Source organism: Prionailurus bengalensis, chromosome B3 (assembly GCF_016509475.1).
Source record: "Prionailurus bengalensis isolate Pbe53 chromosome B3, Fcat_Pben_1.1_paternal_pri, whole genome shotgun sequence".
Classification (NCBI taxonomy): domain Eukaryota; kingdom Metazoa; phylum Chordata; class Mammalia; order Carnivora; family Felidae; genus Prionailurus; species Prionailurus bengalensis.
In genome coordinates this window covers 60,342,557-60,356,943 of record NC_057355.1, presented here as the reverse complement: position 1 = coordinate 60,356,943, position 14,387 = coordinate 60,342,557, and positions in this window count along the sequence as shown.

Sequence of the window (14,387 nt, the reverse complement as noted above, 5' to 3'; positions counted from 1 at the left end):
CCTGGCAACCACTGATCTATTTTCTCTATGAAGCTACCTATTCTGGAGATTTCATGTAAATGGAATCACATAATATGTACCCTTTCCTAGCTGGATTATTTTACTTAGCATATGTTCTTGAGATTCATGCATGTTGAAGCATGGATCAATACTTCTTTTTATGCCTGAATAATATTCCATTGTATGGATATACCACATTTTGTTTATCTGTTCATCAGTTGGTGGACATTTCAGTTGTTTCCACATTTTGGCTATTGTGAATAGTGCTGGTATGAATGATAATACATTTTTTTTAAGTTTATTTCTTTTGAGAGAGAGTGCACAAGAGGGGGAGGGATGGAGACAGAGGAGAGAGAGAATCCCAAGAAGGATCCACACTGTCAGCACTGAGCCTGAAGCAGGGTTCCAACTCACAAACTGTGAGATTATGACCTGAGCCAAAATCAAGAGTCAGACACTTAGCAGACTGAGCCACTCAGGTGTCCCCCACTTTTTTTTTAAAGTTTATTTATTTGCTTTTAGAAAGAAAGAGAGAAAGGATAACCCATTTTTATATTTGCTTTTCCTCCTTCCTGGTCAGTGTGGGAGACAGAATGGTGTGTGAAGAACCTGGAAACCATGAGGCCACTGCAATAGTCCAGGGGAAAGGGGGAACCTTGGAGATCTGGACTAAGACAGGGATAGACAGAAGAGGCTATATATGAGAGACATGCAGAATTGGTGACAGTATGAGAGAGACAGGGCCATGGTGGACAGGGGAGGGAAAGGAGGATGATACCAGAGCTTTAACTTAAAAGCAGTGTTTTAAATTGGTGCCCTTTCTAGGGCCCAAACATTTGATAATTTTTATAGTTACCATATGAATAATTACTATGTTAATAAATCCCATGTAAGTCCAGCCACTTGTGGGGACAAGTATTTCCAGTTTCCTAAAATCAGGGCCATACTTAAACTTTGCAGAGCCCATGGGCAAATATTTTTTGCAGGGCCCCTGTCTAAATATAAATTGGAATCACCCAAAATCAGCATGTCAACACTACTCTGGCAGCTCGGTCTTTCAGGAGGCCTCAAAGAACTATCACCTTGACCAAGTGGAATAATCTGTTCACCAGGCCATTTCCTGGAATCTGATCCTGGCCACATTGCCCAGGGACAAACCCATAGATATGAGTTCTAGAGTTCCTCAGGGCATCTGGTTAATCCCATGTCAGGAAGGGGTGGCTATGGAGAGTCAGAGTACCTCAAAGAAGTAAAAACAGAGATTGGGGCTCTGTGGAACCAAGTCCAAGCTGGACAGCACTGCCAACAACCACCAGGGAGGGATTTAGAAAACTCTGAGGAAGGCACCTCTGAGGACCTCGGAGAGCCTTACTTGTCCAGGTCTGAGGGTGGTAGAACCCAGAATGATCTGGGATTAATGTGAGCTTTGGGCAGGGGAATAAGAGGTGGAAACCAGCATTTGTTTTGGGTGTGTCCTACTTTCCAAGCACCATGCAAGACACCTGCTTCATTAGATCTTTATAAGCACTTTGTGAGATAGGTACTATCAAACCCATTTTACAGATGAGAAAACTGTGTCCCAGAGAGATTATGTGACTTCCCTCAGGTCATCCAATGGTGAATCCAGGTTCCAAAATGTGTTCCCTTTCTCTACTCCATGTGACTGCCCAGAAAGGATCTTGCCTTTTCCATTTCCACTAGAAGGGCATGTACTATTTCTCTACAAACAGTATGTATGTCACTCTGATCTTTTCTCTAGTTGCTGGACCTTCTCTAGCTGTGAATTCCATGAGTACATTCCACACTGAGTTTCTGTGACTGGGTTTTAGCCATGGCCCAAAGCCCCCTCTGATCTCTTGACAAAGGAGTAAGGTTTGCATCAAATAATTCCTTGGCTCCTAAACCCCTGTTGCAGGACCTAGGACTCCACCTGTGCCTGGCAATCCCCTGTCTGTCTGGGAAGGTTCAGCTCACATGTGGAATGGACTCAAGAAACTCCCTAAAAAACAATTTAAGCGAGAGGAAGAGTCATCAGGCTAGGTGATAGAAGGTTTATTCAGAACCTGACAGGAAATCAGCTAAGATCATTCTGCATAGTCTGTGGTGACATTAATGATTATTCTAGTTTGGCTTGTCATTGGCTAGGACAGTCTTTGGGCAAAAATCATTAAGGCAAGGTGTGGCTGTTCTCTATGGCTGACGAAATCCTGCACCTAGGCAAGGGGCCAGGCAGGAATTTAAGGACAGCTACATGGCTTAACCATTGTTTGAACACTTTCACCAGAAGCCCTGAATGAGAGATGGCTTCATCTCTTGAGAAGTGATGGCTTGGGTCAGATAAGAGCTTCACTGTTTTACAGGCATCTTGGTCTCCTTTGTGTGAGCCTCCATCTTTTTTTCTGTACCCATTATTTATTATCCCATAAGTAACTACAAATGAATCAATAAAATGGAGTTGCTGTGAAGGCATAAATTCAAGATTTACATTAGAGGGAGGAGAATGGGAAGTCCCATTTCCTTATAAATGTAGCATCCTGAAAGAGAACATTTGGACAGTTTTTAAGAATCAGAAAATGTGTCCTGTGACTAGAACAAAACCTCAGGACTAGGGCAGTTGAGGTACTGAGTGTAACTGAGTGTAACATCAGCCCTCGGCCAGAAAATTACTCACAGTCCCCTGAAAATGACACTTATGATCTTGAGAAGGGGTAAGGAAGATACCTCCCAGAGGGGTTTAACATCAGGACAGACTCGTTTCTTCTTTGGGGGTAGTTAGCCCAGGATCTGAAAGTCAATGCCCACTCTCAACTTTTGACCTATAGCAAATAAGGTTATAGATATGAAAACCAGGAGCTAAAAGGAGTCTGGTTTCTAAGGAACTTGATAGAACAGTAGCAACATTTCTGGATGAGAATGACTTCCAGGTTAACTGACTCCCTAACACTAGTCCCAAAACCTGGCCATCCAAGTTACAATATATGGACAGGGCATCTGGGGTGGATAACTTTATTACATCAGCCCTAGGAAATACCACACATTTCCATCATAGTTTCATGCTTGGTTGGTTATCTGGATAAAAGGACAATGGTTTCCCTTGTTGGCTTATGTTCAGCTGCTGCAACAGAAACCAAGCCTGGGTTATTTGACTTCATCATGGCATGAAATCATGGGCCTGTAAAAGGAGTAGAGATGATGAAGGGTTATGTAAGGTTTAGGTCTCAAAGTCAACAGAAATGGGTTTCAGGTTTCTGGGCTGACAATGCAAACAAGGGAGTTTTGGCATTCCAGGGGCAGGGTTGATGCTACCTGTATGGCCAGTCCGACCAGCAGCACGTTCTCAGAGGTACTTCCCTAGTGCCAACTCAACTATTCCAGTTTGGGTCTGTAAAATGTCAAAGGCATTTTGTCACGGTGGTTGTTCTTACAAGGCAGATTAGTGCAGTGGTATGGGATTCAGTCCAAGCCTTGGAGCTATCTTGAGACTGGATTCCTACAGGATTCTCAAACCTGAGTTTGAATCCTGTCCCTATGATTAGCCTGTGTCCATGAACAAATTACATCCCTTCTCTAAGCTTCAATTTCCTCATCTTCAAAGGGGACACGATAATAGTACCTCTTGACAGGGTTGTGAGGATTATAGGAGATAATTCTTGAAAGCTCTTGGCTCATTGCTGGGCACAGAGTCAGCTCTCAATAAACAGAAGCAATTATGACTATTTAAAAAGCATATGTCTGCTCAAGTGGGGTGCTTCTCTTTTCTTTCCTTCCTTGTTTTTGCTGAAGAAGCCCCTGGCCAGGTCTACAGAAATTGACCAGTCAGTAATGTAGTTACCCAATAGCCCATTTCATTCCACTTCTGGGTAGTTTGGCCACTGTCCAAATGTAGTTATCTGTGGTAATTACTTCATCAACTGACTCAGGTTTTTTGGTAATGAAGAAGGCAGGACTATTTGATATAATAAATAAGGAACAGTGAAGTTGTTTGTTGAATAACCACAAGGCTGGGTTCAGCATCTGGAAACAGCTGAGCCTTGCAAGGCACTCAAGTTACCCCGCAAAGTTTTTTGCTGAATGCAAAACAGTGATGATAACTTATGTTCTCTAGTATTTGTTTTTATCTTAGAGAGAGAGGGAGAGCATGTGAGTGGGGCAGAGGGGTAGAGGGAGCAAGAGAGAATCCCAAGCAGGCTCCACACCCAGTGTGGAGCCCAACAAGGGGCTTGATCCCACAACCTTGGGATCATGGCTTGAGTCAAAGTCAAGAGTTGGACGCTCAAACTACTAAGCCACCCAGGTGCCCCCCATGTTCTCTAGTTTTTTAAATTCACCTGTCACTTGACTGAGTGAATGTCCCTGATGTCAGGGAGAAAAAATATGTTGTTTGTTTTTTAATATGTTAGTGTTTAAAAATTATCAGGGGCACCTGGGTGGCTCAGTGGTTGAACATCTATCTGACTCTTGATTTTGGCTCAGGTCATGATTTCATGGTTTGAGAATTTGAGCCCCTCATTTGGCTCTGAGCTGGCAGTGCAGAGCTTGCTTGGAATTCTCTCTCTCCCTCTCTCTCTAGCCCTCCCGCATGCTCTCTTTCTCTTTCTCTCAAAATAAATAAATAAACTTTAAAAAATAATTTATCATAGTGTAAATGCAATAGGGAGGATTCAAGTTAACAAAAATAATGTGTGTCTTTAAATTTACAGATTGGCTTTACTATCTTCTCCCCCATTAACTAACAGCTTAAATTTACAGACTGCACTTAAAAGCCACTTGTATGCCATTAAATCCCATTGTGGCCCTCAGGAAAATTATCTGTGTATGCCATATTGACATATTCAACACATCTCAAACTAAATTCATTTTTCTCTTTAACTTTCTCTCCTTCCCAACTACACGTTTCTTTCAATAGTGTTACCATTTTAATCTCCAAACGTAGATATCTTTTTTTTTTAATTTTTTTTTTTTAACGTTTATTTATTCTTGAGACAGAGAGACAGAGCATGAACGGGGGAGGGGCAGAGAGAGAGGGAGACACAGAATTGGAAGCAGGCTCCAGGCTCTGAGCCATCAGCCCAGAGCCTGACGCAGGGCTTGAACTCACGGACCGCGAGATCGTGACCCGGGCTGAAGTCGGACGCTCAACCGACTGAGCCACCCAGGCGCCCCATCCAAACGTAGATATCTTGATGTGATCTCTGGTTTTTCCACCACCTTTCCTGTCGTCAGGAACCACCTGGTCATGATCTCACAGTTCGTGGGTTTGAGCCCCGTGTCTGCTCTGGGCTGACAGCTCAGAGCCTGGAGCCTGCTTCAGATTCTGTGTCTCCCTCTCTCTCTGCCACACCCCTGTTTGCGCTCTCTCTCTCTCTCTCTCTCTCTCTCTCTCTCTCCAAAATTAGTAAACATTAAAAAACATTTCTTTTATTCTTAATTATCTCATCAACTTATGATGTGAGTACCATTATTTTTTTTCAAAATATGAAATTTATTGTCAAATTGGTTTCCATACAACACCCAGTGCTCATCCCAAAAGGTGCCCTCCTCAATACCCATCCCCCACCCTCCCCTCCCTCCCACCCCCCATCAACCCTCAGTTTGTTCTCAGTTTTTAAGAGTCTCTTATGCTTTGGCTCTCTCCCACTCTAACCTCTTTTGTGAGTACCATTATTATACCCATTTTATAGATATGGGAACTGAGGTTTAAAGAAGTTAAATAATTATCTAAGATCACATGATAGTAAGGAGCAAAATCAGAATTCAAACCCAAGTCTATCTGACTCCAATCCCACAAGCTTAAACTATACAACTGCCTTTGGTCAGTTGTCCGGCATGAACTTTTGTCACAGTTCTGCCTGGTTTGTTCTTCAGGATGAGTGAACATTAATTCAGGTTGCCAATGACTACACATTTGCTGTCCTCCTTGAGTTTATATTTTACTTCTCTTCTACCCTGAGTAGCAGAACTTTGGCTCTTCGCTTGCATGCTATTTTTCCCTCAGGTCTTCCCAGATCTTATTTTTCAGACCATATTTCTTGTGGGAAAAAAAAAAGGTAGGAATAATACCATGTGGGGCACCTGGCTGGCTCAGTTGGTGGAATATGCAACTCTTGATCTCAGAGTCCCTAGTTCAAGCTCCACATAGGGCACAGAGCTTACTTTAAAAAAAAATTAGCTTTATAATCTTAGTAACTTTAGGGACTTGAAGTTACTCTTATCAACTGTAGGCCATAGAAGGCAATCACTTATCAAAGAGGAATTCATCAATGAGAAATTGTCATGTATACATCAGCTTGAACAAGACATGTGCAAGAATTATCAACAACTTGATTTTAACTTTGATTTTATCGAAGTTAACTTTCTTTGTGGTAGTGAAAAGAATTTTTATTCAGAACTTGTACGAAGGCAAACAGGGCAACCCCGGCATGGTTAGAAAGTCATAAAAAATGTTTAAATGTTTAAAATAGCAGATTTTGCTTTTTAAAATATTTCTGTAATGAGCACATATGTCTTATATAATAAATGACAATAAGTGTCTTAATTTTTTTTTTAACGTTTATTTATTTTTGAGACAGAGCATGAATGGGGGAGGGTCAGAGAGAGAGAGGGAGACACAGAATCTGAAACAGGCTCCAGGCTCTGAGCTGTCAGCACAGAGCCCAATACGGGGCTTGAACTCATGAACTGAGAGATCATGACCTGAGCTGAAGTCGGACACTTAACCAACTGAGCCACTCAGGCACCCTGACAGTAAGTGTTTTAAAATGAACTCTTGGCTAACTCATGGCGGGATACAGAAACCTCAAGTTACTCTGTGTTCCAGCTGAATTGACACTAGTATGAGTCTAGTGATTGACTCAAACCAAAAGTGGCTCACCTAGGTGAGTCTTAAACCAAACCAAAAAATTCAAAGGTAATTGGGCTAGAGGGGTAAGTTGCAGGTTCAAGTCACTCTAATTGAATCATCTTACTAGTTAAAATGTGGTTAATATACTGATCTTCTACAAAATAGTACAAAAAATTCACTATCTCTGCAATTACTTAACTCTGTTACTACCCACCAGATGTCTGACTGGGAGATCAAGGAAGCAGTAGGACTAAAAATGGGGTTCCTGAAAGTAGATGTATATAATCACAGCTGTGTTCTAAAGGTTCTGGATGATTCTTTCTGAGTTTATGGCCAATGGCACAGGCTTGCATGAGAGCGCCTAGTGTTTTTTTGGGTGTCATCGTATTATTCTTCACTGATGCTTCTTTATTCTACCCCAGGAAGCCAGTGGCATTAGATTTATTATATTGAAATGGTATGAGAAAGGACTGGCTTCAAAAAGTTAAACAGCCACAGTGAGAAATTTTTGTTCAGTTCTAGTGTTTATGGTGTCAGGTGCTGAGAATACAAAGATGAATAAGATACTATCCCTACCCTCAAGGAGCTAAAATCTGGAATGAGAAGACAGACTAGAAAATAGATTATAACATAATATGGTAAGTGCAATATGGAGGATATTTACAAGGTGCTATTGTAATACAGAAGGGTAACCCATCCCAGCCTGAAAGAGAAGGGGTATTAGAATCATGGAATGCTTTTCAAAGACAAGCTTTGAAAGCCAAGTAGGAGTTGCATAAACAAAGTTGAGATGGTGTGCGAGTAAGGTAAGAAGAGCAGTATCGAGAATCCCACAGGGAGAACACTTTACTGTAAGTAAAGGAATGGAGGCATGAAACAGTATCACATACTTGGAGATCTAGGTGTAGTTCCATATAACTGGGATGTCAAGTAAGAGGAGGAGATATGGCAGGGGATGAGGCTTGTGACATAAGGAGTGTCAAATTCTGGCTTTATGAAAAAGCTACAAATGTAGAATTACATAGTATGCATGATAAATATTAATAGAGAAAGAAGTTAAAATAAAATAAATAAATAAATAAATAAACAAGACAGTGGATCTGAATGGAAGTGGCTCTGAGAAGGGCTCTGGGAGCCAGGAGCAGTCAGTGTGGGCTGTCTCACAGAGGAATTGTCCCTCTTATTGTTTAAGCTACAATTTGTGTTTCCAATTCAGCCATTTTTATTTGCCAGTCTCATTCCTATGTTTGGTCTGGTTATTTACAGAAGGCAAAGAAAAAAGTGAATGAAGAGGATAAGGAAAGAAGTTATAAAATAGATATTTGAGTAAGTGGTTCCTCAGTGGGATGTCTAACTGAAATCACAAAGTTAACATATCCAACCTGAACTGTTGGATACCAACAGTGGAACCCAAGTGGGAACCCAGTGGAACCCAAGACACACACACACACACACACACACACACACACACACACACAAATGCACCACCTGTAGTCTCCTTTATCTCAGTTGATGGCAACTCCAACTTTCCAGTTCTTTAGGACTAAAGTCTTGGAGCCCATCCTTCACTTTTCCCTCGTCCTCATATCCATACCCAGTCCATTAAGAAATTTTGTTGGCTCTTCCTTCAGAATATACCCCTAATCCCACCATTTTCACCATTTCCAGCTCAATCGACATCATCTTTCATCTTGATTACCGCAACAGCCTTCCGACAAGTCTCCCTGCTTTTACTTTTGACCTCCTACAATCTGTTCTCCTTGCGATGTCCAAAGGGATCCTTTAAAACTGTGAATCAAGTAGCATCACCCAAAACCCTAAACAACTCCCTTTTTTACTCAGATTAAAGCCAAAGTTCTTAGAATGAATTTCTTTAGGAAATTTGCTCTGGCTAGTCCCCCTTCCTGAAATACTCTTTCTCCAGTAATCTACTTAGCCAACTCTCTTACCTTTTCAAATTTCACAGCTCCATGAGAGTGACCTTGTCCACCCTTTTTAGTTTTTGTAACCTGTTACCCTTAACCCCATGCACTCCTAACCCCCATTATCCTATATGCTTTTTCTTTTTCTCACAGTCCTTATCACTTCTAATATAATATGTAATGTATTTATTATCTTTATTATTTAGTTTCTTGTCTCCCCCTGCTAGGCTGCAACTTCCACAAGGGATTATTTGATTCACTGGTCTACCCAGCTTAGAACACTAAATGTTGAATGGATGAATGAATGAATGAATGAGTTATTATAGTCAATTGAAAGCTTCACTTTACATTATCCAAATTTCCTATTGTTAACCTAAACAGAAGAATGAGTCACAGGCATCTTAATTCTAGGGACTGAATGAAAAAGGAAAACAAAAGTTTCCCTATGGTCTGACCCTGGGGAGAGGGAAGAAGCCACTAATCTTTTAACATTTTAATGTATTTTCTTATTGTCCTGAAGTTTTAAATGAATTATCAGATTTTTTTAAATTAATTTTTTATTTATTTTGAGAGAGAGATCAAGGGTTGGAGCAGAGATAGAGACAGAGAGAATCCGAAGAATCTGACAGTGCAGAGCCCAACATGGGGCTCAACTCATGAACCATGAGATCATGACTTGAGCTGAAATCAAGAGTCAGACGTTTAACCAACTGAGCCACCCAGGCACCCCAAGTTATCAGATTTTTAAAAATTTGTTTATATGTATGTGTCCTTTCAGGCCTTTTCTATCACAAAGATTATAAACATATTCTTTATACTTGTTCTCACACTTAAATAACTTAGTTTCACTTTATTTTTTAAGTTTAGATAAGGTCTTCAACCCATCTGGAATTTATGCTTGTGATTCGTGAGAAGTAGGGAGCTGACATCACTTCTCGCAAATGATTAGCCAATTGATCCCAAATCATACATATACAAAAGAATCCAGCCATTCATCACTGGTCTGAATGTCACCTTACTATAAAGTCTATTCTTGAATTTTTTGTTCCTTCAGTCTATTTGTCTATTCTGGCACCAATATCAAACTAATCACTGTGACTTTACATTATTTTGATTATCTGGGTGTTATCTCTGATCTTAACATTACAAGTCACTATTTATTACTATTTTTAGCCTGAATCAAACACATTTCCATTCATGTGACATTTTTGAATATTTACTATGTGTTGTGCACTGAAAATAAAAATATGTTGGCTGGATTCAATTGTGCAAATTTAAATTCAGTGGATTGTAGTCTAAACTCTGCTTTTTCAGTTGAGTTTTTTTGGGGGGGAAGGGAAGATGATGGCAAAGTTGTTTTTTTCCTCTTAAGTATTGCTTAAGTTGCTGATGTATCCATACATAAGAAAGATTGGTTTTGCTAACTTTTTCTGAAATAGTAAGTCTATATATGAATCAGATGTTGAGAGGTTCTAATGAAAAGCCTAAAAATGTGGACAAAGGCTAGGGAATGAGAAAAACAAGATGTAGTGTAATATCCTAAATTTATAGTTTGTTTTCTAGCCTTAGACTGCCATTTAGGTGACAAGTGACTTCATGAATAAATATTAGGGCAAGGTTTTTCCTCTCCCTCTATTAAACTTTGAGAGTTACACACCAAGTCATGCCCAGCGAAGCATCACCCCATCCTAGCAAGATCCTGAGTGTATGTGCTCATGAGCACATTTAATTGCATGTTCCCACATCCTCAGATTAACCTTTTGGCAAAGTTAGCTCACTTCATTTGCAAAGGATATGGGGTAACCATGGTCCATTGTTGAGCAAAAGAGGATGAAGATCAGCTGGAAATTGCAATCAGGGAGAAGGTTTGGGTGTATTCTATAAAGCTAGGAGTAACACCAGGAAGTCTACCACATTTAACACAGGTTAAAAGAGTTGAATTTTAAAAACTGTTAAAGAGAAGGTCTTTAGTACTCCCCTACCACACATTAAGTAAATGAATTTTGACATACATTTGTGCATGGTATACACAATAGTAATATTCGAATATAATTTATTTGAGTGTCATATCGGACCTTCATCTGGTGAGTATTTATTAAGCATTTACTATGTTGGGGATAGCGAGGTGAACTAGACAGACACAATTCCTTCCCTCAGCCAAGGAAGTGCCCCTTCCCAACCAAGTGTGTTATGTCATTGACCAAGAACGGTAAGTGAACAGTCTTTAAACTGTGGAATGACAGAAATGTTTTGTTTAATTACATAATTATCGACATCCAAGGAAATCTGTCTACTCTAAAGCTGATTATAAGTTTCATAACTTCTCTTTGTATTCGCCCTCTTTAATTTTTTTAATGTTTATTTATTTTTGAGAGAGAGAGAGACAGAGCACGAGCAGGGGAAGGGCAGAGAGACAGGGAGACACAGAATTTGAAGTAGGCTCCAGGCTCTGAGCTGTCAGCACAGAACCTGATTCAGGGCTCAAACCCACAAACTGCAAGATCATGACCTGAGCTGAAGTCGGACACCTAATCAACTGAGCCACTCAGGCACCCTCTTTAAATATCAAATCCAGGGGCGCCTGGGTGGCGCAGTCGGTTAAGCGTCCGACTTCAGCCAGGTCACGATCTCGCAGTCCGTGAGTTCGAGCCCCGCGTCAGGCTCTGGGCTGATGGCTCAGAGCCTGGAGCCTGTTTCCGATTCTGTGTCTCCCTCTCTCTCTGCCCCTCCCCCGTTCATGCTCTGTCTCTCTCTGTCCAAAAATAAATAAACGTTGAAAAAAAAAAAAAAAATTTAAATATCAAATCCAAACATGATTAGCCAGGACTCATGACCTACTTTGCCAGCCTAATACTATTTTACGTCCCTTTCATTACTGCAGTCAAAAAGCTGAGTTTAGTTTTAATGTCACACTAGACATTATTGGATGCTCCCTATGATTAAGAACTCACCTCAGTGATTAGTTTTCTTATTCACCAGATTCTCCAAAGAGCATAGTCTTCTCCCCCACAGGGAAAGAGTGGTTGGCTACATTTGGGGCTGCCATATGAGAGTGTTTTCTAAAATATGTCATATGGGATGGGTCCCAGAGTAGGCATGGGTTGTTCAAGGCTGGGTTTGGGATCACAAATGCATATAGAATAAACCAGGACTTCAAGGTCTGAGATCACAGAAAGAGAAGAAAGCAATGTCTGGGCACTGAAATATATCTGTTACATGTCAACTTCCTAACATCATTAAGGAGGATTAAATCTGCAGAAAGATGAAAAATGGGCAGTCAGTGGTAAAATCTAGAAAGCACACAAAGAAGTGACAGCACTGGCCTTTGAAGAACATATCCTAGAAGAGTTGTTCTTAACCTTGTTTTCATATCCTCACTGGTATGATACACTGTTTTTGAGACCCTGGTAGAGATTGAAATTGTTGGGGCACACAGGTGACTCAGTCGGTTAAGCATCCGACTTCGGTTCATGTCATGATATCCTGGTTCATGATTTCGAGCCCTGCATAGGCTCTGTGCTGACAGCTCAGAGCCTGGAGCCTGCTTAGGATTCTGTGTCTCCCTCACTCTCTACCCCTTGCCCACTCACACTGTGTCTCTCTCTCTTTCTCTCAAAAATAAACATTAAAAAAATAAAAATAAAAATAAAGAAAATAAGAAATTGTCTTCCTTCATTAACTGGTTTTTCTAGTTAAAAGTTTAAAAAGTACTTGTGTGCCTGGGTGGCTCAGTTGGTTAAACATCTGACCCTTGATTTTGGCTCATGTCATGGTCTCACAGTTCATGGGTTCAAGGCCTCGCACTGGGTTCCATGCTGACAGGGTGGAGCCTGCTACAGATTCTGTCTCCCTCTCTCTCTGCCCCTCCACCACTGTACTCTCTAAATAAACAAACAGGTAAGTAAGTAAGTAAATACAATCACTAAATGAAGAAAAAGGCTTTCATTAACTTTCATTACTACACCAGGCTCCATACCAGAATTTTAGAACACAAATATTCGGAGCTGAGTTGGAGAAGCAAAAATCACTCTCCAACTTCAGTTCTCAATCTGGCCCACATCTCTAACTGCTGCAGATTACTGTTATGAAACTGGGAATCCAGCACTAGTCCATACTGAGTGCTGCTCCAGAGGTACAGGGTAAATGTTGCTGACAAAACTTCTAAGTGTTCTAATGAGGAGAGCTTGAGAAGTTAATAATTCCTTAACTGAGTATGATGCATTTATAGGGTTAAAGGTGGAGGGCATGCTTAATCTGGTAATCGCTTATAGAAAATGTGGGTAATTTCTCTGGGGAGAACAACCCCAATTACTCATAATGCACCATATTGGGCAGTGCTCAATAGGTGCCACTGCACTACAAATTTAGGTCTGGCATACATTCTCTTGATAATACCTCCTCTACTTGATAATACCACCTCCTCTACTCTCCCCCCAAAAGTAATGAAATAATAATGGTTGATGGCACCATCTGAGAGGTAGCATAATGGAAGGTGTTACCTGGGCTTTGGAGTAATTTCTACGTTAGAATTCTAGAACTAACTACTACATAGCTGAGAACACTCATTTCACCAATGTTCTGCTTTGATCTGCTCCTGAAAGTTGGGGAGAGCCTGTGGTGAACTTAGAAACAAGAAATACAGAGCAACCTTTTCTCCTTCTGATCATATTCCTCCCAGTTATCTAGTATCTGGCCCACCCATAGCTTTGCCAGATGCCTAGTTATAAGCCCTTTGTTTCCCAGGGTTCACTCATGCCTATACCTGATAATGTCCCCAGAAAGGGCTCTTGTAGTTTCAGGGAAGTTGCCTCTCTTCTCCTGGGAGCCTTTATCTAACAGAACCAACATCTTTGCACCTAGATTTGTGTTTACTACTCAGTTTTTTTTAATATTAAAAACCCTTTACTTTCATTTATATGCAAACTTGTTAATAAAAATATTTAGGGAGAAGGGATTCTCTGTCATACTAAGTCCAGCAAGATGCTAACATTGATAGTACTTCTAAAATTTAGGTACTTATAGAATCTAAAGATATTAAGGTCTCAAGGATTGAGGACTAACAAGAAATACTAAAGTGGTACTTTCGTATCAACAAAGCCAATACCTTATATGAATTTCACAAGGTATACACAATTCAGATAATGAATCAAGGCTCAAATTTCAAGGGTGAATACCTAAAACATTTCATTAACTTCACAAAGCTCAACAGGAAAAATGGCCCATTTAAAGAGGATAATTGAGAAGAATTTAATGAAGATACTAATTAAAAAAGGGTGAGCAGGATTAAGGGAAACCAAATCAGGATGGTGAAATACCTCAGAAATGTCCCAATCTTTCTGCAATGATGGCAATGTTAGACATCTACATTGCCTAATAACCATGGATATTAGCCTCATGAGGCTGGCTATTGAGCACTTAAAATTGATTAATGCAACTAAGCCACAGAATTCATTTTACTTAATCTCAATTAATTAAAGTTTAAATAGCCACATGTGACTAATGGTTGCTATACTGGACAGTGCAGCTAAGGTCTAACAAAGAACCATTACAATTCTTAGGCCTAGAGCGGTAAGAAGGCACAATTACTGGAACCTGGAGTAATGCAGAATTAGAGCTTATAGAAG